General features: G+C 43.9%; 31 non-coding genes across 31 annotated transcripts; 11 read left to right on the top strand and 20 right to left on the bottom strand.

Annotated features, from left to right (window-relative positions):
- The first annotated feature begins 406 nt into the window (after positions 1-406).
- LOC143006463 (U4 spliceosomal RNA) lies at positions 407-547 on the top strand. Its single transcript, XR_012964299.1, has one exon. It is a non-coding gene; the product is annotated as a U4 spliceosomal RNA (small nuclear RNA).
- A 674-nt stretch (positions 548-1,221) lies between these two features.
- On the bottom strand, positions 1,222-1,293 carry trnam-cau (transfer RNA methionine (anticodon CAU)). The gene has a single exon. It is a non-coding gene; the product is annotated as a tRNA-Met (tRNA).
- A 337-nt stretch (positions 1,294-1,630) lies between these two features.
- Positions 1,631-1,712, bottom strand: trnal-cag (transfer RNA leucine (anticodon CAG)). Its single transcript has one exon. It is a non-coding gene; the product is annotated as a tRNA-Leu (tRNA).
- Positions 1,713-2,517: 805 nt separating this feature from the next.
- On the top strand, positions 2,518-2,658 carry LOC143006461 (U4 spliceosomal RNA). Its single transcript, XR_012964298.1, has one exon. It is a non-coding gene; the product is annotated as a U4 spliceosomal RNA (small nuclear RNA).
- Positions 2,659-3,332: 674 nt separating this feature from the next.
- On the bottom strand, positions 3,333-3,404 carry trnam-cau (transfer RNA methionine (anticodon CAU)). The gene has a single exon. It is a non-coding gene; the product is annotated as a tRNA-Met (tRNA).
- A 336-nt stretch (positions 3,405-3,740) lies between these two features.
- trnal-cag (transfer RNA leucine (anticodon CAG)) lies at positions 3,741-3,822 on the bottom strand. Its single transcript has one exon. It is a non-coding gene; the product is annotated as a tRNA-Leu (tRNA).
- Positions 3,823-4,627: 805 nt separating this feature from the next.
- LOC143006460 (U4 spliceosomal RNA) lies at positions 4,628-4,768 on the top strand. Its single transcript, XR_012964297.1, has one exon. It is a non-coding gene; the product is annotated as a U4 spliceosomal RNA (small nuclear RNA).
- Positions 4,769-5,442: 674 nt separating this feature from the next.
- trnam-cau (transfer RNA methionine (anticodon CAU)) lies at positions 5,443-5,514 on the bottom strand. Its single transcript has one exon. It is a non-coding gene; the product is annotated as a tRNA-Met (tRNA).
- Positions 5,515-5,850: 336 nt separating this feature from the next.
- On the bottom strand, positions 5,851-5,932 carry trnal-cag (transfer RNA leucine (anticodon CAG)). The gene has a single exon. It is a non-coding gene; the product is annotated as a tRNA-Leu (tRNA).
- An 805-nt stretch (positions 5,933-6,737) lies between these two features.
- Positions 6,738-6,878, top strand: LOC143006459 (U4 spliceosomal RNA). Its single transcript, XR_012964296.1, has one exon. It is a non-coding gene; the product is annotated as a U4 spliceosomal RNA (small nuclear RNA).
- A 674-nt stretch (positions 6,879-7,552) lies between these two features.
- Positions 7,553-7,624, bottom strand: trnam-cau (transfer RNA methionine (anticodon CAU)). The gene has a single exon. It is a non-coding gene; the product is annotated as a tRNA-Met (tRNA).
- A 575-nt stretch (positions 7,625-8,199) lies between these two features.
- trnam-cau (transfer RNA methionine (anticodon CAU)) lies at positions 8,200-8,271 on the bottom strand. Its single transcript has one exon. It is a non-coding gene; the product is annotated as a tRNA-Met (tRNA).
- Positions 8,272-8,607: 336 nt separating this feature from the next.
- trnal-cag (transfer RNA leucine (anticodon CAG)) lies at positions 8,608-8,689 on the bottom strand. Its single transcript has one exon. It is a non-coding gene; the product is annotated as a tRNA-Leu (tRNA).
- Positions 8,690-9,494: 805 nt separating this feature from the next.
- On the top strand, positions 9,495-9,635 carry LOC143006458 (U4 spliceosomal RNA). Its single transcript, XR_012964295.1, has one exon. It is a non-coding gene; the product is annotated as a U4 spliceosomal RNA (small nuclear RNA).
- Positions 9,636-10,309: 674 nt separating this feature from the next.
- trnam-cau (transfer RNA methionine (anticodon CAU)) lies at positions 10,310-10,381 on the bottom strand. Its single transcript has one exon. It is a non-coding gene; the product is annotated as a tRNA-Met (tRNA).
- Positions 10,382-10,717: 336 nt separating this feature from the next.
- On the bottom strand, positions 10,718-10,799 carry trnal-cag (transfer RNA leucine (anticodon CAG)). The gene has a single exon. It is a non-coding gene; the product is annotated as a tRNA-Leu (tRNA).
- Positions 10,800-11,604: 805 nt separating this feature from the next.
- Positions 11,605-11,745, top strand: LOC143006457 (U4 spliceosomal RNA). The gene has a single exon (XR_012964294.1). It is a non-coding gene; the product is annotated as a U4 spliceosomal RNA (small nuclear RNA).
- Positions 11,746-12,419: 674 nt separating this feature from the next.
- On the bottom strand, positions 12,420-12,491 carry trnam-cau (transfer RNA methionine (anticodon CAU)). The gene has a single exon. It is a non-coding gene; the product is annotated as a tRNA-Met (tRNA).
- Positions 12,492-12,827: 336 nt separating this feature from the next.
- trnal-cag (transfer RNA leucine (anticodon CAG)) lies at positions 12,828-12,909 on the bottom strand. The gene has a single exon. It is a non-coding gene; the product is annotated as a tRNA-Leu (tRNA).
- An 805-nt stretch (positions 12,910-13,714) lies between these two features.
- Positions 13,715-13,855, top strand: LOC143006456 (U4 spliceosomal RNA). Its single transcript, XR_012964293.1, has one exon. It is a non-coding gene; the product is annotated as a U4 spliceosomal RNA (small nuclear RNA).
- Positions 13,856-14,519: 664 nt separating this feature from the next.
- trnam-cau (transfer RNA methionine (anticodon CAU)) lies at positions 14,520-14,591 on the bottom strand. Its single transcript has one exon. It is a non-coding gene; the product is annotated as a tRNA-Met (tRNA).
- A 336-nt stretch (positions 14,592-14,927) lies between these two features.
- On the bottom strand, positions 14,928-15,009 carry trnal-cag (transfer RNA leucine (anticodon CAG)). The gene has a single exon. It is a non-coding gene; the product is annotated as a tRNA-Leu (tRNA).
- Positions 15,010-15,814: 805 nt separating this feature from the next.
- Positions 15,815-15,955, top strand: LOC143006455 (U4 spliceosomal RNA). Its single transcript, XR_012964292.1, has one exon. It is a non-coding gene; the product is annotated as a U4 spliceosomal RNA (small nuclear RNA).
- A 674-nt stretch (positions 15,956-16,629) lies between these two features.
- On the bottom strand, positions 16,630-16,701 carry trnam-cau (transfer RNA methionine (anticodon CAU)). Its single transcript has one exon. It is a non-coding gene; the product is annotated as a tRNA-Met (tRNA).
- A 336-nt stretch (positions 16,702-17,037) lies between these two features.
- trnal-cag (transfer RNA leucine (anticodon CAG)) lies at positions 17,038-17,119 on the bottom strand. The gene has a single exon. It is a non-coding gene; the product is annotated as a tRNA-Leu (tRNA).
- An 805-nt stretch (positions 17,120-17,924) lies between these two features.
- On the top strand, positions 17,925-18,065 carry LOC143006454 (U4 spliceosomal RNA). Its single transcript, XR_012964291.1, has one exon. It is a non-coding gene; the product is annotated as a U4 spliceosomal RNA (small nuclear RNA).
- Positions 18,066-18,500: 435 nt separating this feature from the next.
- trnal-cag (transfer RNA leucine (anticodon CAG)) lies at positions 18,501-18,582 on the bottom strand. Its single transcript has one exon. It is a non-coding gene; the product is annotated as a tRNA-Leu (tRNA).
- An 805-nt stretch (positions 18,583-19,387) lies between these two features.
- Positions 19,388-19,528, top strand: LOC143006453 (U4 spliceosomal RNA). The gene has a single exon (XR_012964290.1). It is a non-coding gene; the product is annotated as a U4 spliceosomal RNA (small nuclear RNA).
- Positions 19,529-20,611: 1,083 nt separating this feature from the next.
- On the bottom strand, positions 20,612-20,693 carry trnal-cag (transfer RNA leucine (anticodon CAG)). The gene has a single exon. It is a non-coding gene; the product is annotated as a tRNA-Leu (tRNA).
- An 805-nt stretch (positions 20,694-21,498) lies between these two features.
- On the top strand, positions 21,499-21,639 carry LOC143006450 (U4 spliceosomal RNA). Its single transcript, XR_012964288.1, has one exon. It is a non-coding gene; the product is annotated as a U4 spliceosomal RNA (small nuclear RNA).
- Positions 21,640-22,313: 674 nt separating this feature from the next.
- trnam-cau (transfer RNA methionine (anticodon CAU)) lies at positions 22,314-22,385 on the bottom strand. The gene has a single exon. It is a non-coding gene; the product is annotated as a tRNA-Met (tRNA).
- Positions 22,386-22,585: the final 200 nt, after the last annotated feature.

Below are 22,585 nucleotides of genomic sequence, written 5' to 3'. Positions count from 1 at the left end.
ACATTATTTGCTTGTTTCCAATAAAACTGATAGTTGATTCAACACACTTTGTTGGAGATTGTTTGTGTTCTGGTAAGGTTTCGACCAATACACTGCACAGGGTGTTCGGGAGTTGGACTCTGTCTCGGCATGCATTGCTCGAGAGCCAGGTAAAAGCTTGGACAGGTCACCATTGTATCACAGGGTCTTTATCGGTTTAATATTTAAATTTTAGACCACTCTTTATTTAGTGGTGATGTATTCTTATACATTTGAGTTTCATGTATGTGGCCTGTATGCTTCATATCGGTATGAATTATATACTGTATATACGGTGTATTACTTACGGCAGAGATGTATTTGTGTTAAACCCTGACATACAGTATGTGGAGCTGACACACTGCCGTCTTCTCTCAGCTGTGTCGTCAGCCTTGCGCAGTGGCAGTATCGTAGCCCATGAGGTCTATCCGAGGCGCGATTATTGCTAGTTGAAAACTTTACCCAATACCCCGCCATGACGACTTGCAATATAGTCGGCTACGGCAATTTTTGATAGTCTCAAAGGAGACTGACACAATGTGCATATTAAAAGAGTAGGACTCTTGATTAGCTTTGCAGGTGCAATGTGCCGACAAACCTCAAACGCTGTACATTTTTTGGCAAATAACTTGGATATGCCAGAAACAGTACACTGTTTGTTTGTGTCAGTTAGATCACATGTTTTCCCTCTCTACTCACACTATGTTAGAATTAGAGTGGTGAATTGCAAAGGATGGAAAGAAAAATCTAAATGTTCTCGTCCTCGGTGGAGGTATGGTGGAGGTTAGGCAACAATTGTGGGCATGTTGTTGTAACAAAAGGCCTTTTGTTCAAGAGTTACGGCATGATTGGTTGTGGTGGAATTTGAATAGTACACTGGAGGACCTGAAAAGCCCTTGAAAGGTCTGCAGTTTGATACTTGGCACAAACACATCAAATCTCATGGATGCTAAGAAGATGGACATGGCAGCGGTGGGATTTGAACCCACGCCTCCGTAGAGACTGGAACCTGAATCCAGCGCCTTGGACAGCTCGGCCCTCACCAATGCAAAGAGCAGACAGATGAGATGCAAACAATGATTAAAACTTTAACATGGAGGAGGATGGATGGAGTTTTGTTTGAAGAAAGGATCAGCCAAGCCAATGCAATGTGTATTAAAAAATGGACACCCGTGGTCCTCAGGCATTTAGGAAGGGTGCACTTAGCAGAGGATGGTTTCGATCCATCGACCTCTGGGTTATGGGCCCAGCACGCTTCCGCTGCGCCACTCTGCTCCTTGGGTGAAGTTCTGTGGACCGTCAGCAGCGTCGCACCTTCAAACCCTGACAGCATTGGAGGGGTGAAAAAGAATTCCTCCAAAACTGAACGGCGTATCCTGGGTTCAATGTTGACAATGGTAAATACACAACAAGTGAAGCAGTGCATTCTTAGTCTGGCGACAATTGTGGGCGTGTCTTTGTAACAAAAGGCCTTTTGTTCAAGAGTTACGGCATGATTGGTTGTGGTGGAATTTGAATAGTACACTGGAGGACCTGAAAAGCCCTTGGAAGGTCTGCAGTTTGATACTTGGCACAAACACATCAAATCTCATGGATGCTAAGAAGATGGACATGGCAGCGGTGGGATTTGAACCCACGCCTCCGTAGAGACTGGAACCTGAATCCAGCGCCTTGGACCGCTCGGCCACACTACCTTTCAGTTGAATGCTACACACGTGGTTCAATCAAATCCCTCACCAATACAAAAAGCAGCCAAATGAGATTAGATTGGATTAGATTCAACTTTATTGTCACTGCCTGTCACAAGTACAAGCAACGAATGCAACGAGATGCAAACAATTTTGAAAAATTTCAACGTGTTTGCGTCAGGTAGACCACATGTTTTCCCTCTTTACTGGCCTTAAGCCACACTATGTTAGAATTAGAATGCCGAATTGCAGAGGATGAAAAGAAAAGTCTAAATTTTCTCGGCCTTGGCGGAGGTACGCAATCTCATGGTTGAAATGAAGGGACCTTAAAATTCTCCAATGTCTATGTCAACACTGTGTTTAACCTTTGAAATTTCCAGAATGGAAATGGTTGCATGACGGTCAACATTATTTGCTTGTTTCCAATAAAACTGATAGTTGATTCAACACACTTTGTTGGAGATTGTTTGTGTTCTGGTAAGGTTTCGACCAATACACTGCACAGGGTGTTCGGGAGTTGGACTCTGTCTCGGCATGCATTGCTCGAGAGCCAGGTAAAAGCTTGGACAGGTCACCATTGTATCACAGGGTCTTTATCGGTTTAATATTTAAATTTTAGACCACTCTTTATTTAGTGGTGATGTATTCTTATACATTTGAGTTTCATGTATGTGGCCTGTATGCTTCATATCGGTATGAATTATATACTGTATATACGGTGTATTACTTACGGCAGAGATGTATTTGTGTTAAACCCTGACATACAGTATGTGGAGCTGACACACTGTTGTCTTCTCTCAGCTGTGTCGTCAGCCTTGCGCAGTGGCAGTATCGTAGCCCATGAGGTCTATCCGAGGCGCGATTATTGCTAGTTGAAAACTTTACCCAATACCCCGCCATGACGACTTGCAATATAGTCGGCTACGGCAATTTTTGATAGTCTCAAAGGAGACTGACACAATGTGCATATTAAAAGAGTAGGACTCTTGATTAGCTTTGCAGGTGCAATGTGCCGACAAACCTCAAACGCTGTACATTTTTTGGCAAATAACTTGGATATGCCAGAAACAGTACACTGTTTGTTTGTGTCAGTTAGATCACATGTTTTCCCTCTCTACCCACACTATGTTAGAATTAGAGTGGTGAATTGCAAAGGATGGAAAGAAAAATCTAAATGTTCTCGTCCTCGGTGGAGGTATGGTGGAGGTTAGGCAACAATTGTGGGCATGTTGTTGTAACAAAAGGCCTTTTGTTCAAGAGTTACGGCATGATTGGTTGTGGTGGAATTTGAATAGTACACTGGAGGACCTGAAAAGCCCTTGAAAGGTCTGCAGTTTGATACTTGGCACAAACACATCAAATCTCATGGATGCTAAGAAGATGGACATGGCAGCGGTGGGATTTGAACCCACGCCTCCGTAGAGACTGGAACCTGAATCCAGCGCCTTGGACAGCTCGGCCCTCACCAATGCAAAGAGCAGACAGATGAGATGCAAACAATGATTAAAACTTTAACATGGAGGAGGATGGATGGAGTTTTGTTTGAAGAAAGGATCAGCCAAGCCAATGCAATGTGTATTAAAAAATGGACACCCGTGGTCCTCAGGCATTTAGGAAGGGTGCACTTAGCAGAGGATGGTTTCGATCCATCGACCTCTGGGTTATGGGCCCAGCACGCTTCCGCTGCGCCACTCTGCTCCTTGGGTGCAGTTCTGTGGACCGTCAGCAGCGTCGCACCTTCAAACCCTGACAGCATTGGAGGGGTGAAAAAGAATTCCTCCAAACTGAACGGCGTATCCTGGGTTCAATGTTGACAATGGTAAATACACAGCAAGTGAAGCAGTGCATTCTTAGTCTGGCGACAATTGTGGTCGTGTCTTTGTAACAAAAGGCCTTTTGTTCAAGAGTTACGGCATGATTGGTTGTGGTGGAATTTGAATAGTACACTGGAGGACCTGAAAAGCCCTTGGAAGGTCTGCAGTTTGATACTTGGCACAAACACATCAAATCTCATGGATGCTAAGAAGATGGACATGGCAGCGGTGGGATTTGAACCCACGCCTCCGTAGAGACTGGAACCTGAATCCAGCGCCTTGGACCGCTCGGCCACACTACCTTTCAGTTGAATGCTACACACGTGGTTCAATCAAATCCCTCACCAATACAAAAAGCAGCCAAATGAGATTAGATTAGATTAAATTCAACTTTATTGTCACTGCCTGTCACAAGTACAAGCAACGAATGCAACGAGATGCAAACAATTTTGAAAAATTTCAACGTGTTTGCGTCAGGTAGACCACATGTTTTCCCTCTTTACTGGCCTTAAGCCACACTATGTTAGAATTAGAATGCCGAATTGCAGAGGATGAAAAGAAAAGTCTAAATTTTCTCGGCCTTGGCGGAGGTACGCAATCTCATGGTTGAAATGAAGGGACCTTAAAATTCTCCATTGTCTATGTCAACACTGTGTTTAACCTTTGAAATTTCCAGAATGGAAATGGTTGCATGACGGTCAACATTATTTGCTTGTTTCCAATAAAACTGATAGTTGATTCAACACACTTTGTTGGAGATTGTTTGTGTTCTGGTAAGGTTTCGACCAATACACTGCACAGGGTGTTCGGGAGTTGGACTCTGTCTCGGCATGCATTGCTCGAGAGCCAGGTAAAAGCTTGGACAGGTCACCATTGTATCACAGGGTCTTTATCGGTTTAATATTTAAATTTTAGACCACTCTTTATTTAGTGGTGATGTATTCTTATACATTTGAGTTTCATGTATGTGGCCTGTATGCTTCATATCGGTATGAATTATATACTGTATATACGGTGTATTACTTACGGCAGAGATGTATTTGTGTTAAACCCTGACATACAGTATGTGGAGCTGACACACTGCCGTCTTCTCTCAGCTGTGTCGTCAGCCTTGCGCAGTGGCAGTATCGTAGCCCATGAGGTCTATCCGAGGCGCGATTATTGCTAGTTGAAAACTTTACCCAATACCCCGCCATGACGACTTGCAATATAGTCGGCTACGGCAATTTTTGATAGTCTCAAAGGAGACTGACACAATGTGCATATTAAAAGAGTAGGACTCTTGATTAGCTTTGCAGGTGCAATGTGCCGACAAACCTCAAACGCTGTACATTTTTTGGCAAATAACTTGGATATGCCAGAAACAGTACACTGTTTGTTTGTGTCAGTTAGATCACATGTTTTCCCTCTCTACTCACACTATGTTAGAATTAGAGTGGTGAATTGCAAAGGATGGAAAGAAAAATCTAAATGTTCTCGTCCTCGGTGGAGGTATGGTGGAGGTTAGGCAACAATTGTGGGCATGTTGTTGTAACAAAAGGCCTTTTGTTCAAGAGTTACGGCATGATTGGTTGTGGTGGAATTTGAATAGTACACTGGAGGACCTGAAAAGCCCTTGAAAGGTCTGCAGTTTGATACTTGGCACAAACACATCAAATCTCATGGATGCTAAGAAGATGGACATGGCAGCGGTGGGATTTGAACCCACGCCTCCGTAGAGACTGGAACCTGAATCCAGCGCCTTGGACAGCTCGGCCCTCACCAATGCAAAGAGCAGACAGATGAGATGCAAACAATGATTAAAACTTTAACATGGAGGAGGATGGATGGAGTTTTGTTTGAAGAAAGGATCAGCCAAGCCAATGCAATGTGTATTAAAAAATGGACACCCGTGGTCCTCAGGCATTTAGGAAGGGTGCACTTAGCAGAGGATGGTTTCGATCCATCGACCTCTGGGTTATGGGCCCAGCACGCTTCCGCTGCGCCACTCTGCTCCTTGGGTGCAGTTCTGTGGACCGTCAGCAGCGTCGCACCTTCAAACCCTGACAGCATTGGAGGGGTGAAAAAGAATTCCTCCAAACTGAACGGCGTATCCTGGGTTCAATGTTGACAATGGTAAATACACAACAAGTGAAGAAGTGCATTCTTAGTCTGGCGACAATTGTGGTCGTGTCTTTGTAACAAAAGGCCTTTTGTTCAAGAGTTATGGCATGATTGGTTGTGGTGGAATTTGAATAGTACACTGGAGGACCTGAAAAGCCCTTGGAAGGTCTGCAGTTTGATACTTGGCACAAACACATCAAATCTCATGGATGCTAAGAAGATGGACATGGCAGCGGTGGGATTTGAACCCACGCCTCCGTAGAGACTGGAACCTGAATCCAGCGCCGTGGACCGCTCGGCCACACTACCTTTCAGTTGAATGCTACACACGTGGTTCAATCAAATCCCTCACCAATACAAAAAGCAGCCAAATGAGATTAGATTAGATTAGATTCAACTTTATTGTCACTGCCTGTCACAAGTACAAGCAACGAATGCAACGAGATGCAAACAATTTTGAAAAATTTCAACGTGTTTGCGTCAGGTAGACCACATGTTTTCCCTCTTTACTGGCCTTAAGCCACACTATGTTAGAATTAGAATGCCGAATTGCAGAGGATGAAAAGAAAAGTCTAAATTTTCTCGGCCTTGGCGGAGGTACGCAATCTCATGGTTGAAATGAAGGGACCTTAAAATTCTCCAATGTCTATGTCAACACTGTGTTTAACCTTTGAAATTTCCAGAATGGAAATGGTTGCATGACGGTCAACATTATTTGCTTGTTTCCAATAAAACTGATAGTTGATTCAACACACTTTGTTGGAGATTGTTTGTGTTCTGGTAAGGTTTCGACCAATACACTGCACAGGGTGTTCGGGAGTTGGACTCTGTCTCGGCATGCATTGCTCGAGAGCCAGGTAAAAGCTTGGACAGGTCACCATTGTATCACAGGGTCTTTATCGGTTTAATATTTAAATTTTAGACCACTCTTTATTTAGTGGTGATGTATTCTTATACATTTGAGTTTCATGTATGTGGCCTGTATGCTTCATATCGGTATGAATTATATACTGTATATACGGTGTATTACTTACGGCAGAGATGTATTTGTGTTAAACCCTGACATACAGTATGTGGAGCTGACACACTGCCGTCTTCTCTCAGCTGTGTCGTCAGCCTTGCGCAGTGGCAGTATCGTAGCCCATGAGGTCTATCCGAGGCGCGATTATTGCTAGTTGAAAACTTTACCCAATACCCCGCCATGACGACTTGCAATATAGTCGGCTACGGCAATTTTTGATAGTCTCAAAGGAGACTGACACAATGTGCATATTAAAAGAGTAGGACTCTTGATTAGCTTTGCAGGTGCAATGTGCCGACAAACCTCAAACGCTGTACATTTTTTGGCAAATAACTTGGATATGCCAGAAACAGTACACTGTTTGTTTGTGTCAGTTAGATCACATGTTTTCCCTCTCTACTCACACTATGTTAGAATTAGAGTGGTGAATTGCAAAGGATGGAAAGAAAAATCTAAATGTTCTCGTCCTCGGTGGAGGTATGGTGGAGGTTAGGCAACAATTGTGGGCATGTTGTTGTAACAAAAGGCCTTTTGTTCAAGAGTTACGGCATGATTGGTTGTGGTGGAATTTGAATAGTACACTGGAGGACCTGAAAAGCCCTTGAAAGGTCTGCAGTTTGATACTTGGCACAAACACATCAAATCTCATGGATGCTAAGAAGATGGACATGGCAGCGGTGGGATTTGAACCCACGCCTCCGTAGAGACTGGAACCTGAATCCAGCGCCTTGGACAGCTCGGCCCTCACCAATGCAAAGAGCAGACAGATGAGATGCAAACAATGATTAAAACTTTAACATGGAGGAGGATGGATGGAGTTTTGTTTGAAGAAAGGATCAGCCAAGCCAATGCAATGTGTATTAAAAAATGGACACCCGTGGTCCTTAGGCATTTAGGAAGGGTGCACTTAGCAGAGGATGGTTTCGATCCATCGACCTCTGGGTTATGGGCCCAGCACGCTTCCGCTGCGCCACTCTGCTCCTTGGGTGATGTTCTGTGGACCGTCAGCAGCGTCGCACCTTCAAACCCTGACAGCATTGGAGGGGTGAAAAAGAATTCCTCCAAACTGAACGGCGTATCCTGGGTTCAATGTTGACAATGGTAAATACACAACAAGTGAAGCAGTGCATTCTTAGTCTGGCGACAATTGTGGGCGTGTCTTTGTAACAAAAGGCCTTTTGTTCAAGAGTTACGGCATGATTGGTTGTGGTGGAATTTGAATAGTACACTGGAGGACCTGAAAAGCCCTTGAAAGGTCTGCAGTTTGATACTTGGCACAAACACATCAAATCTCATGGATGCTAAGAAGATGGACATGGCAGCGGTGGGATTTGAACCCACGCCTCCGTAGAGACTGGAACCTGAATCCAGCGCCTTGGACAGCTCGGCCCTCACCAATGCAAAGAGCAGACAGATGAGATGCAAACAATGATTAAAACTTTAACATGGAGGAGGATGGATGGAGTTTTGTTTGAAGAAAGGATCAGCCAAGCCAATGCAATGTGTATTAAAAAATGGACACCCGTGGTCCTTAGGCATTTAGGAAGGGTGCACTTAGCAGAGGATGGTTTCGATCCATCGACCTCTGGGTTATGGGCCCAGCACGCTTCCGCTGCGCCACTCTGCTCCTTGGGTGATGTTCTGTGGACCGTCAGCAGCGTCGCACCTTCAAACCCTGACAGCATTGGAGGGGTGAAAAAGAATTCCTCCAAACTGAACGGCGTATCCTGGGTTCAATGTTGACAATGGTAAATACACAACAAGTGAAGCAGTGCATTCTTAGTCTGGCGACAATTGTGGGCGTGTCTTTGTAACAAAAGGCCTTTTGTTCAAGAGTTACGGCATGATTGGTTGTGGTGGAATTTGAATAGTACACTGGAGGACCTGAAAAGCCCTTGGAAGGTCTGCAGTTTGATACTTGGCACAAACACATCAAATCTCATGGATGCTAAGAAGATGGACATGGCAGCGGTGGGATTTGAACCCACGCCTCCGTAGAGACTGGAACCTGAATCCAGCGCCTTGGACCGCTCGGCCACACTACCTTTCAGTTGAATGCTACACACGTGGTTCAATCAAATCCCTCACCAATACAAAAAGCAGCCAAATGAGATTAGATTGGATTAGATTCAACTTTATTGTCACTGCCTGTCACAAGTACAAGCAACGAATGCAACGAGATGCAAACAATTTTGAAAAATTTCAACGTGTTTGCGTCAGGTAGACCACATGTTTTCCCTCTTTACTGGCCTTAAGCCACACTATGTTAGAATTAGAATGCCGAATTGCAGAGGATGAAAAGAAAAGTCTAAATTTTCTCGGCCTTGGCGGAGGTACGCAATCTCATGGTTGAAATGAAGGGACCTTAAAATTCTCCAATGTCTATGTCAACACTGTGTTTAACCTTTGAAATTTCCAGAATGGAAATGGTTGCATGACGGTCAACATTATTTGCTTGTTTCCAATAAAACTGATAGTTGATTCAACACACTTTGTTGGAGATTGTTTGTGTTCTGGTAAGGTTTCGACCAATACACTGCACAGGGTGTTCGGGAGTTGGACTCTGTCTCGGCATGCATTGCTCGAGAGCCAGGTAAAAGCTTGGACAGGTCACCATTGTATCACAGGGTCTTTATCGGTTTAATATTTAAATTTTAGACCACTCTTTATTTAGTGGTGATGTATTCTTATACATTTGAGTTTCATGTATGTGGCCTGTATGCTTCATATCGGTATGAATTATATACTGTATATACGGTGTATTACTTACGGCAGAGATGTATTTGTGTTAAACCCTGACATACAGTATGTGGAGCTGACACACTGTTGTCTTCTCTCAGCTGTGTCGTCAGCCTTGCGCAGTGGCAGTATCGTAGCCCATGAGGTCTATCCGAGGCGCGATTATTGCTAGTTGAAAACTTTACCCAATACCCCGCCATGACGACTTGCAATATAGTCGGCTACGGCAATTTTTGATAGTCTCAAAGGAGACTGACACAATGTGCATATTAAAAGAGTAGGACTCTTGATTAGCTTTGCAGGTGCAATGTGCCGACAAACCTCAAACGCTGTACATTTTTTGGCAAATAACTTGGATATGCCAGAAACAGTACACTGTTTGTTTGTGTCAGTTAGATCACATGTTTTCCCTCTCTACCCACACTATGTTAGAATTAGAGTGGTGAATTGCAAAGGATGGAAAGAAAAATCTAAATGTTCTCGTCCTCGGTGGAGGTATGGTGGAGGTTAGGCAACAATTGTGGGCATGTTGTTGTAACAAAAGGCCTTTTGTTCAAGAGTTACGGCATGATTGGTTGTGGTGGAATTTGAATAGTACACTGGAGGACCTGAAAAGCCCTTGAAAGGTCTGCAGTTTGATACTTGGCACAAACACATCAAATCTCATGGATGCTAAGAAGATGGACATGGCAGCGGTGGGATTTGAACCCACGCCTCCGTAGAGACTGGAACCTGAATCCAGCGCCTTGGACAGCTCGGCCCTCACCAATGCAAAGAGCAGACAGATGAGATGCAAACAATGATTAAAACTTTAACATGGAGGAGGATGGATGGAGTTTTGTTTGAAGAAAGGATCAGCCAAGCCAATGCAATGTGTATTAAAAAATGGACACCCGTGGTCCTCAGGCATTTAGGAAGGGTGCACTTAGCAGAGGATGGTTTCGATCCATCGACCTCTGGGTTATGGGCCCAGCACGCTTCCGCTGCGCCACTCTGCTCCTTGGGTGCAGTTCTGTGGACCGTCAGCAGCGTCGCACCTTCAAACCCTGACAGCATTGGAGGGGTGAAAAAGAATTCCTCCAAACTGAACGGCGTATCCTGGGTTCAATGTTGACAATGGTAAATACACAGCAAGTGAAGCAGTGCATTCTTAGTCTGGCGACAATTGTGGTCGTGTCTTTGTAACAAAAGGCCTTTTGTTCAAGAGTTACGGCATGATTGGTTGTGGTGGAATTTGAATAGTACACTGGAGGACCTGAAAAGCCCTTGGAAGGTCTGCAGTTTGATACTTGGCACAAACACATCAAATCTCATGGATGCTAAGAAGATGGACATGGCAGCGGTGGGATTTGAACCCACGCCTCCGTAGAGACTGGAACCTGAATCCAGCGCCTTGGACCGCTCGGCCACACTACCTTTCAGTTGAATGCTACACACGTGGTTCAATCAAATCCCTCACCAATACAAAAAGCAGCCAAATGAGATTAGATTAGATTAAATTCAACTTTATTGTCACTGCCTGTCACAAGTACAAGCAACGAATGCAACGAGATGCAAACAATTTTGAAAAATTTCAACGTGTTTGCGTCAGGTAGACCACATGTTTTCCCTCTTTACTGGCCTTAAGCCACACTATGTTAGAATTAGAATGCCGAATTGCAGAGGATGAAAAGAAAAGTCTAAATTTTCTCGGCCTTGGCGGAGGTACGCAATCTCATGGTTGAAATGAAGGGACCTTAAAATTCTCCAATGTCTATGTCAACACTGTGTTTAACCTTTGAAATTTCCAGAATGGAAATGGTTGCATGACGGTCAACATTATTTGCTTGTTTCCAATAAAACTGATAGTTGATTCAACACACTTTGTTGGAGATTGTTTGTGTTCTGGTAAGGTTTCGACCAATACACTGCACAGGGTGTTCGGGAGTTGGACTCTGTCTCGGCATGCATTGCTCGAGAGCCAGGTAAAAGCTTGGACAGGTCACCATTGTATCACAGGGTCTTTATCGGTTTAATATTTAAATTTTAGACCACTCTTTATTTAGTGGTGATGTATTCTTATACATTTGAGTTTCATGTATGTGGCCTGTATGCTTCATATCGGTATGAATTATATACTGTATATACGGTGTATTACTTACGGCAGAGATGTATTTGTGTTAAACCCTGACATACAGTATGTGGAGCTGACACACTGCCGTCTTCTCTCAGCTGTGTCGTCAGCCTTGCGCAGTGGCAGTATCGTAGCCCATGAGGTCTATCCGAGGCGCGATTATTGCTAGTTGAAAACTTTACCCAATACCCCGCCATGACGACTTGCAATATAGTCGGCTACGGCAATTTTTGATAGTCTCAAAGGAGACTGACACAATGTGCATATTAAAAGAGTAGGACTCTTGATTAGCTTTGCAGGTGCAATGTGCCGACAAACCTCAAACGCTGTACATTTTTTGGCAAATAACTTGGATATGCCAGAAACAGTACACTGTTTGTTTGTGTCAGTTAGATCACATGTTTTCCCTCTCTACTCACACTATGTTAGAATTAGAGTGGTGAATTGCAAAGGATGGAAAGAAAAATCTAAATGTTCTCGTCCTCGGTGGAGGTATGGTGGAGGTTAGGCAACAATTGTGGGCATGTTGTTGTAACAAAAGGCCTTTTGTTCAAGAGTTACGGCATGATTGGTTGTGGTGGAATTTGAATAGTACACTGGAGGACCTGAAAAGCCCTTGAAAGGTCTGCAGTTTGATACTTGGCACAAACACATCAAATCTCATGGATGCTAAGAAGATGGACATGGCAGCGGTGGGATTTGAACCCACGCCTCCGTAGAGACTGGAACCTGAATCCAGCGCCTTGGACAGCTCGGCCCTCACCAATGCAAAGAGCAGACAGATGAGATGCAAACAATGATTAAAACTTTAACATGGAGGAGGATGGATGGAGTTTTGTTTGAAGAAAGGATCAGCCAAGCCAATGCAATGTGTATTAAAAAATGGACACCCGTGGTCCTCAGGCATTTAGGAAGGGTGCACTTAGCAGAGGATGGTTTCGATCCATCGACCTCTGGGTTATGGGCCCAGCACGCTTCCGCTGCGCCACTCTGCTCCTTGGGTGCAGTTCTGTGGACCGTCAGCAGCGTCGCACCTTCAAACCCTGACAGCATTGGAGGGGTGAAAAAGAATTCCTCCAAACTGAACGGCGTATCCTGGGTTCAATGTTGACAATGGTAAATACACAACAAGTGAAGAAGTGCATTCTTAGTCTGGCGACAATTGTGGTCGTGTCTTTGTAACAAAAGGCCTTTTGTTCAAGAGTTATGGCATGATTGGTTGTGGTGGAATTTGAATAGTACACTGGAGGACCTGAAAAGCCCTTGGAAGGTCTGCAGTTTGATACTTGGCACAAACACATCAAATCTCATGGATGCTAAGAAGATGGACATGGCAGCGGTGGGATTTGAACCCACGCCTCCGTAGAGACTGGAACCTGAATCCAGCGCCTTGGACCGCTCGGCCACACTACCTTTCAGTTGAATGCTACACACGTGGTTCAATCAAATCCCTCACCAATACAAAAAGCAGCCAAATGAGATTAGATTAGATTAGATTCAACTTTATTGTCACTGCCTGTCACAAGTACAAGCAACGAATGCAACGAGATGCAAACAATTTTGAAAAATTTCAACGTGTTTGCGTCAGGTAGACCACATGTTTTCCCTCTTTACTGGCCTTAAGCCACACTATGTTAGAATTAGAATGCCGAATTGCAGAGGATGAAAAGAAAAGTCTAAATTTTCTCGGCCTTGGCGGAGGTACGCAATCTCATGGTTGAAATGAAGGGACCTTAAAATTCTCCAATGTCTATGTCAACACTGTGTTTAACCTTTGAAATTTCCAGAATGGAAATGGTTGCATGACGGTCAACATTATTTGCTTGTTTCCAATAAAACTGATAGTTGATTCAACACACTTTGTTGGAGATTGTTTGTGTTCTGGTAAGGTTTCGACCAATACACTGCACAGGGTGTTCGGGAGTTGGACTCTGTCTCGGCATGCATTGCTCGAGAGCCAGGTAAAAGCTTGGACAGGTCACCATTGTATCACAGGGTCTTTATCGGTTTAATATTTAAATTTTAGACCACTCTTTATTTAGTGGTGATGTATTCTTATACATTTGAGTTTCATGTATGTGGCCTGTATGCTTCATATCGGTATGAATTATATACTGTATATACGGTGTATTACTTACGGCAGAGATGTATTTGTGTTAAACCCTGACATACAGTATGTGGAGCTGACACACTGCCGTCTTCTCTCAGCTGTGTCGTCAGCCTTGCGCAGTGGCAGTATCGTAGCCCATGAGGTCTATCCGAGGCGCGATTATTGCTAGTTGAAAACTTTACCCAATACCCCGCCATGACGACTTGCAATATAGTCGGCTACGGCAATTTTTGATAGTCTCAAAGGAGACTGACACAATGTGCATATTAAAAGAGTAGGACTCTTGATTAGCTTTGCAGGTGCAAAACCTCAAACGCTGTACATTTTTTGGCAAATAACTTGGATATGCCAGAAACAGTACACTGTTTGTTTGTGTCAGTTAGATCACATGTTTTCCCTCTCTACTCACACTATGTTAGAATTAGAGTGGTGAATTGCAAAGGATGGAAAGAAAAATCTAAATGTTCTCGTCCTCGGTGGAGGTATGGTGGAGGTTAGGCAACAATTGTGGGCATGTTGTTGTAACAAAAGGCCTTTTGTTCAAGAGTTACGGCATGATTGGTTGTGGTGGAATTTGAATAGTACACTGGAGGACCTGAAAAGCCCTTGAAAGGTCTGCAGTTTGATACTTGGCACAAACACATCAAATCTCATGGATGCTAAGAAGATGGACATGGCAGCGGTGGGATTTGAACCCACGCCTCCGTAGAGACTGGAACCTGAATCCAGCGCCTTGGACAGCTCGGCCCTCACCAATGCAAAGAGCAGACAGATGAGATGCAAACAATGATTAAAACTTTAACATGGAGGAGGATGGATGGAGTTTTGTTTGAAGAAAGGATCAGCCAAGCCAATGCAATGTGTATTAAAAAATGGACACCCGTGGTCCTCAGGCATTTAGGAAGGGTGCACTTAGCAGAGGATGGTTTCGATCCATCGACCTCTGGGTTATGGGCCCAGCACGCTTCCGCTGCGCCACTCTGCTCCTTGGGTGCAGTTCTGTGGACCGTCAGCAGCGTCGCACCTTCAAACCCTGACAGCATTGGAGGGGTGAAAAAGAATTCCTCCAAACTGAACGGCGTATCCTGGGTTCAATGTTGACAATGGTAAATACACAACAAGTGAAGAAGTGCATTCTTAGTCTGGCGACAATTGTGGTCGTGTCTTTGTAACAAAAGGCCTTTTGTTCAAGAGTTATGGCATGATTGGTTGTGGTGGAATTTGAATAGTACACTGGAGGACCTGAAAAGCCCTTGGAAGGTCTGCAGTTTGATACTTGGCACAAACACATCAAATCTCATGGATGCTAAGAAGATGGACATGGCAGCGGTGGGATTTGAACCCACGCCTCCGTAGAGACTGGAACCTGAATCCAGCGCCGTGGACCGCTCGGCCACACTACCTTTCAGTTGAATGCTACACACGTGGTTCAATCAAATCCCTCACCAATACAAAAAGCAGCCAAATGAGATTAGATTAGATTAGATTCAACTTTATTGTCACTGCCTGTCACAAGTACAAGCAACGAATGCAACGAGATGCAAACAATTTTGAAAAATTTCAACGTGTTTGCGTCAGGTAGACCACATGTTTTCCCTCTTTACTGGCCTTAAGCCACACTATGTTAGAATTAGAATGCCGAATTGCAGAGGATGAAAAGAAAAGTCTAAATTTTCTCGGCCTTGGCGGAGGTACGCAATCTCATGGTTGAAATGAAGGGACCTTAAAATTCTCCAATGTCTATGTCAACACTGTGTTTAACCTTTGAAATTTCCAGAATGGAAATGGTTGCATGACGGTCAACATTATTTGCTTGTTTCCAATAAAACTGATAGTTGATTCAACACACTTTGTTGGAGATTGTTTGTGTTCTGGTAAGGTTTCGACCAATACACTGCACAGGGTGTTCGGGAGTTGGACTCTGTCTCGGCATGCATTGCTCGAGAGCCAGGTAAAAGCTTGGACAGGTCACCATTGTATCACAGGGTCTTTATCGGTTTAATATTTAAATTTTAGACCACTCTTTATTTAGTGGTGATGTATTCTTATACATTTGAGTTTCATGTATGTGGCCTGTATGCTTCATATCGGTATGAATTATATACTGTATATACGGTGTATTACTTACGGCAGAGATGTATTTGTGTTAAACCCTGACATACAGTATGTGGAGCTGACACACTGCCGTCTTCTCTCAGCTGTGTCGTCAGCCTTGCGCAGTGGCAGTATCGTAGCCCATGAGGTCTATCCGAGGCGCGATTATTGCTAGTTGAAAACTTTACCCAATACCCCGCCATGACGACTTGCAATATAGTCGGCTACGGCAATTTTTGATAGTCTCAAAGGAGACTGACACAATGTGCATATTAAAAGAGTAGGACTCTTGATTAGCTTTGCAGGTGCAATGTGCCGACAAACCTCAAACGCTGTACATTTTTTGGCAAATAACTTGGATATGCCAGAAACAGTACACTGTTTGTTTGTGTCAGTTAGATCACATGTTTTCCCTCTCTACTCACACTATGTTAGAATTAGAGTGGTGAATTGCAAAGGATGGAAAGAAAAATCTAAATGTTCTCGTCCTCGGTGGAGGTATGGTGGAGGTTAGGCAACAATTGTGGGCATGTTGTTGTAACAAAAGGCCTTTTGTTCAAGAGTTACGGCATGATTGGTTGTGGTGGAATTTGAATAGTACACTGGAGGACCTGAAAAGCCCTTGAAAGGTCTGCAGTTTGATACTTGGCACAAACACATCAAATCTCATGGATGCTAAGAAGATGGACATGGCAGCGGTGGGATTTGAACCCACGCCTCCGTAGAGACTGGAACCTGAATCCAGCGCCTTGGACAGCTCGGCCCTCACCAATGCAAAGAGCAGACAGATGAGATGCAAACAATGATTAAAACTTTAACATGGAGGAGGATGGATGGAGTTTTGTTTGAAGAAAGGATCAGCCAAGCCAATGCAATGTGTATTAAAAAATGGACACCCGTGGTCCTTAGGCATTTAGGAAGGGTGCACTTAGCAGAGGATGGTTTCGATCCATCGACCTCTGGGTTATGGGCCCAGCACGCTTCCGCTGCGCCACTCTGCTCCTTGGGTGATGTTCTGTGGACCGTCAGCAGCGTCGCACCTTCAAACCCTGACAGCATTGGAGGGGTGAAAAAGAATTCCTCCAAACTGAACGGCGTATCCTGGGTTCAATGTTGACAATGGTAAATACACAACAAGTGAAGCAGTGCATTCTTAGTCTGGCGACAATTGTGGGCGTGTCTTTGTAACAAAAGGCCTTTTGTTCAAGAGTTACGGCATGATTGGTTGTGGTGGAATTTGAATAGTACACTGGAGGACCTGAAAAGCCCTTGGAAGGTCTGCAGTTTGATACTTGGCACAAACACATCAAATCTCATGGATGCTAAGAAGATGGACATGGCAGCGGTGGGATTTGAACCCACGCCTCCGTAGAGACTGGAACCTGAATCCAGCGCCTTGGACCGCTCGGCCACACTACCTTTCAGTTGAATGCTACACACGTGGTTCAATCAAATCCCTCACCAATACAAAAAGCAGCCAAATGAGATTAGATTAGATTAAATTCAACTTTATTGTCACTGCCTGTCACAAGTACAAGCAACGAATGCAACGAGATGCAAACAATTTTGAAAAATTTCAACGTGTTTGCGTCAGGTAGACCACATGTTTTCCCTCTTTACTGGCCTTAAGCCACACTATGTTAGAATTAGAATGCCGAATTGCAGAGGATGAAAAGAAAAGTCTAAATTTTCTCGGCCTTGGCGGAGGTACGCAATCTCATGGTTGAAATGAAGGGACCTTAAAATTCTCCAATGTCTATGTCAACACTGTGTTTAACCTTTGAAATTTCCAGAATGGAAATGGTTGCATGACGGTCAACATTATTTGCTTGTTTCCAATAAAACTGATAGTTGATTCAACACACTTTGTTGGAGATTGTTTGTGTTCTGGTAAGGTTTCGACCAATACACTGCACAGGGTGTTCGGGAGTTGGACTCTGTCTCGGCATGCATTGCTCGAGAGCCAGGTAAAAGCTTGGACAGGTCACCATTGTATCACAGGGTCTTTATCGGTTTAATATTTAAATTTTAGACCACTCTTTATTTAGTGGTGATGTATTCTTATACATTTGAGTTTCATGTATGTGGCCTGTATGCTTCATATCGGTATGAATTATATACTGTATATACGGTGTATTACTTACGGCAGAGATGTATTTGTGTTAAACCCTGACATACAGTATGTGGAGCTGACACACTGCTGTCTTCTCTCAGCTGTGTCGTCAGCCTTGCGCAGTGGCAGTATCGTAGCCCATGAGGTCTATCCGAGGCGCGATTATTGCTAGTTGAAAACTTTACCCAATACCCCGCCATGACGACTTGCAATATAGTCGGCTACGGCAATTTTTGATAGTCTCAAAGGAGACTGACACAATGTGCATATTAAAAGAGTAGGACTCTTGATTAGCTTTGCAGGTGCAATGTGCCGACAAACCTCAAACGCTGTACATTTTTTGGCAAATAACTTGGATATGCCAGAAACAGTACACTGTTTGTTTGTGTCAGTTAGATCACATGTTTTCCCTCTCTACTCACACTATGTTAGAATTAGAGTGGTGAATTGCAAAGGATGGAAAGAAAAATCTAAATGTTCTCGTCCTCGGTGGAGGTATGGTGGAGGTTAGGCAACAATTGTGGGCATGTTGTTGTAACAAAAGGCCTTTTGTTCAAGAGTTACGGCATGATTGGTTGTGGTGGAATTTGAATAGTACACTGGAGGACCTGAAAAGCCCTTGGAAGGTCTGCAGTTTGATACTTGGCACAAACACATCAAATCTCATGGATGCTAAGAAGATGGACATGGCAGCGGTGGGATTTGAACCCACGCCTCCGTAGAGACTGGAACCTGAATCCAGCGCCGTGGACCGCTCGGCCACACTACCTTTCAGTTGAATGCTACACACGTGGTTCAATCAAATCCCTCACCAATACAAAAAGCAGCCAAATGAGATTAGATTAGATTAGATTCAACTTTATTGTCACTGCCTGTCACAAGTACAAGCAACGAATGCAACGAGATGCAAACAATTTTGAAAAATTTCAACGTGTTTGCGTCAGGTAGACCACATGTTTTCCCTCTTTACTGGCCTTAAGCCACACTATGTTAGAATTAGAATGCCGAATTGCAGAGGATGAAAAGAAAAGTCTAAATTTTCTCGGCCTTGGCGGAGGTACGCAATCTCATGGTTGAAATGAAGGGACCTTAAAATTCTCCAATGTCTATGTCAACACTGTGTTTAACCTTTGAAATTTCCAGAATGGAAATGGTTGCATGACGGTCAACATTATTTGCTTGTTTCCAATAAAACTGATAGTTGATTCAACACACTTTGTTGGAGATTGTTTGTGTTCTGGTAAGGTTTCGACCAATACACTGCACAGGGTGTTCGGGAGTTGGACTCTGTCTCGGCATGCATTGCTCGAGAGCCAGGTAAAAGCTTGGACAGGTCACCATTGTATCACAGGGTCTTTATCGGTTTAATATTTAAATTTTAGACCACTCTTTATTTAGTGGTGATGTATTCTTATACATTTGAGTTTCATGTATGTGGCCTGTATGCTTCATATCGGTATGAATTATATACTGTATATACGGTGTATTACTTACGGCAGAGATGTATTTGTGTTAAACCCTGACATACAGTATGTGGAGCTGACACACTGCCGTCTTCTCTCAGCTGTGTCGTCAGCCTTGCGCAGTGGCAGTATCGTAGCCCATGAGGTCTATCCGAGGCGCGATTATTGCTAGTTGAAAACTTTACCCAATACCCCGCCATGACGACTTGCAATATAGTCGGCTACGGCAATTTTTGATAGTCTCAAAGGAGACTGACACAATGTGCATATTAAAAGAGTAGGACTCTTGATTAGCTTTGCAGGTGCAATGTGCCGACAAACCTCAAACGCTGTACATTTTTTGGCAAATAACTTGGATATGCCAGAAACAGTACACTGTTTGTTTGTGTCAGTTAGATCACATGTTTTCCCTCTCTACTCACACTATGTTAGAATTAGAGTGGTGAATTGCAAAGGATGGAAAGAAAAATCTAAATGTTCTCGTCCTCGGTGGAGGTATGGTGGAGGTTAGGCAACAATTGTGGGCATGTTGTTGTAACAAAAGGCCTTTTGTTCAAGAGTTACGGCATGATTGGTTGTGGTGGAATTTGAATAGTACACTGGAGGACCTGAAAAGCCCTTGAAAGGTCTGCAGTTTGATACTTGGCACAAACACATCAAATCTCATGGATGCTAAGAAGATGGACATGGCAGCGGTGGGATTTGAACCCACGCCTCCGTAGAGACTGGAACCTGAATCCAGCGCCTTGGACAGCTCGGCCCTCACCAATGCAAAGAGCAGACAGATGAGATGCAAACAATGATTAAAACTTTAACATGGAGGAGGATGGATGGAGTTTTGTTTGAAGAAAGGATCAGCCAAGCCAATGCAATGTGTATTAAAAAATGGACACCCGTGGTCCTTAGGCATTTAGGAAGGGTGCACTTAGCAGAGGATGGTTTCGATCCATCAACCTCTGGGTTATGGGCCCAGCACGCTTCCGCTGCGCCACTCTGCTCCTTGGGTGAAGTTCTGTGGACCGTCAGCAGCGTCGCACCTTCAAACCCTGACAGCATTGGAGGGGTGAAAAAGAATTCCTCCAAAACTGAACGGCGTATCCTGGGTTCAATGTTGACAATGGTAAATACACAACAAGTGAAGCAGTGCATTCTTAGTCTGGCGACAATTGTGGGCGTGTCTTTGTAACAAAAGGCCTTTTGTTCAAGAGTTACGGCATGATTGGTTGTGGTGGAATTTGAATAGTACACTGGAGGACCTGAAAAGCCCTTGGAAGGTCTGCAGTTTGATACTTGGCACAAACACATCAAATCTCATGGATGCTAAGAAGATGGACATGGCAGCGGTGGGATTTGAACCCACGCCTCCGTAGAGACTGGAACCTGAATCCAGCGCCTTGGACCGCTCGGCCACACTACCTTTCAGTTGAATGCTACACACGTGGTTCAATCAAATCCCTCACCAATACAAAAAGCAGCCAAATGAGATTAGATTAGATTAAATTCAACTTTATTGTCACTGCCTGTCACAAGTACAAGCAACGAATGCAACGAGATGCAAACAATTTTGAAAAATTTCAACGTGTTTGCGTCAGGTAGACCACATGTTTTCCCTCTTTACTGGCCTTAAGCCACACTATGTTAGAATTAGAATGCCGAATTGCAGAGGATGAAAAGAAAAGTCTAAATTTTCTCGGCCTTGGCGGAGGTACGCAATCTCATGGTTGAAATGAAGGGACCTTAAAATTCTCCAATGTCTATGTCAACACTGTGTTTAACCTTTGAAATTTCCAGAATGGAAATGGTTGCATGACGGTCAACATTATTTGCTTGTTTCCAATAAAACTGATAGTTGATTCAACACACTTTGTTGGAGATTGTTTGTGTTCTGGTAAGGTTTCGACCAATACACTGCACAGGGTGTTCGGGAGTTGGACTCTGTCTCGGCATGCATTGCTCGAGAGCCAGGTAAAAGCTTGGACAGGTCACCATTGTATCACAGGGTCTTTATCGGTTTAATATTTAAATTTTAGACCACTCTTTATTTAGTGGTGATGTATTCTTATACATTTGAGTTTCATGTATGTGGCCTGTATGCTTCATATCGGTATGAATTATATACTGTATATACGGTGTATTACTTACGGCAGAGATGTATTTGTGTTAAACCCTGACATACAGTATGTGGAGCTGACACACTGCCGTCTTCTCTCAGCTGTGTCGTCAGCCTTGCGCAGTGGCAGTATCGTAGCCCATGAGGTCTATCCGAGGCGCGATTATTGCTAGTTGAAAACTTTACCCAATACCCCGCCATGACGACTTGCAATATAGTCGGCTACGGCAATTTTTGATAGTCTCAAAGGAGACTGACACAATGTGCATATTAAAAGAGTAGGACTCTTGATTAGCTTTGCAGGTGCAATGTGCCGACAAACCTCAAACGCTGTACATTTTTTGGCAAATAACTTGGATATGCCAGAAACAGTACACTGTTTGTTTGTGTCAGTTAGATCACATGTTTTCCCTCTCTACTCACACTATGTTAGAATTAGAGTGGTGAATTGCAAAGGATGGAAAGAAAAATCTAAATGTTCTCGTCCTCGGTGGAGGTATGGTGGAGGTTAGGCAACAATTGTGGGCATGTTGTTGTAACAAAAGGCCTTTTGTTCAAGAGTTACGGCATGATTGGTTGTGGTGGAATTTGAATAGTACACTGGAGGACCTGAAAAGCCCTTGAAAGGTCTGCAGTTTGATACTTGGCACAAACACATCAAATCTCATGGATGCTAAGAAGATGGACATGGCAGCGGTGGGATTTGAACCCACGCCTCCGTAGAGACTGGAACCTGAATCCAGCGCCTTGGACAGCTCGGCCCTCACCAATGCAAAGAGCAGACTGATGAGATGCAAACAATGATTAAAACTTTAACATGGAGGAGGATGGATGGAGTTTTGTTTGAAGAAAGGATCAGCCAAGCCAATGCAATGTGTATTAAAAAATGGACACCCGTGGTCCTCAGGCATTTAGGAAGGGTGCACTTAGCAGAGGATGGTTTCGATCCATCGACCTCTGGGTTATGGGCCCAGCACGCTTCCGCTGCGCCACTCTGCTCCTTGGGTGATGTTCTGTGGACCGTCAGCAGCGTCGCACCTTCAAACCCTGACAGCATTGGAGGGGTGAAAAAGAATTCCTCCAAACTGAACGGCGTATCCTGGGTTCAATGTTGACAATGGTAAATACACAACAAGTGAAGCAGTGCATTCTTAGTCTGGCGACAATTGTGGGCGTGTCTTTGTAGCAAAAGGCCTTTT

The sequence above is a fragment of the Genypterus blacodes genome, unplaced genomic scaffold (genome assembly GCF_046128005.1).
Source record: "Genypterus blacodes isolate CSIRO-AG114 ecotype Tasmania unplaced genomic scaffold, CSIRO-AGI_Gbla_v1 ptg000073l_1, whole genome shotgun sequence".
In the NCBI taxonomy this organism is placed as follows: Eukaryota; Metazoa; Chordata; class Actinopteri; order Ophidiiformes; family Ophidiidae; genus Genypterus; species Genypterus blacodes.
The sequence above is the reverse complement of the archived record's forward strand: the minus strand, read 5'-3'. Positions and strand labels throughout refer to the sequence as shown.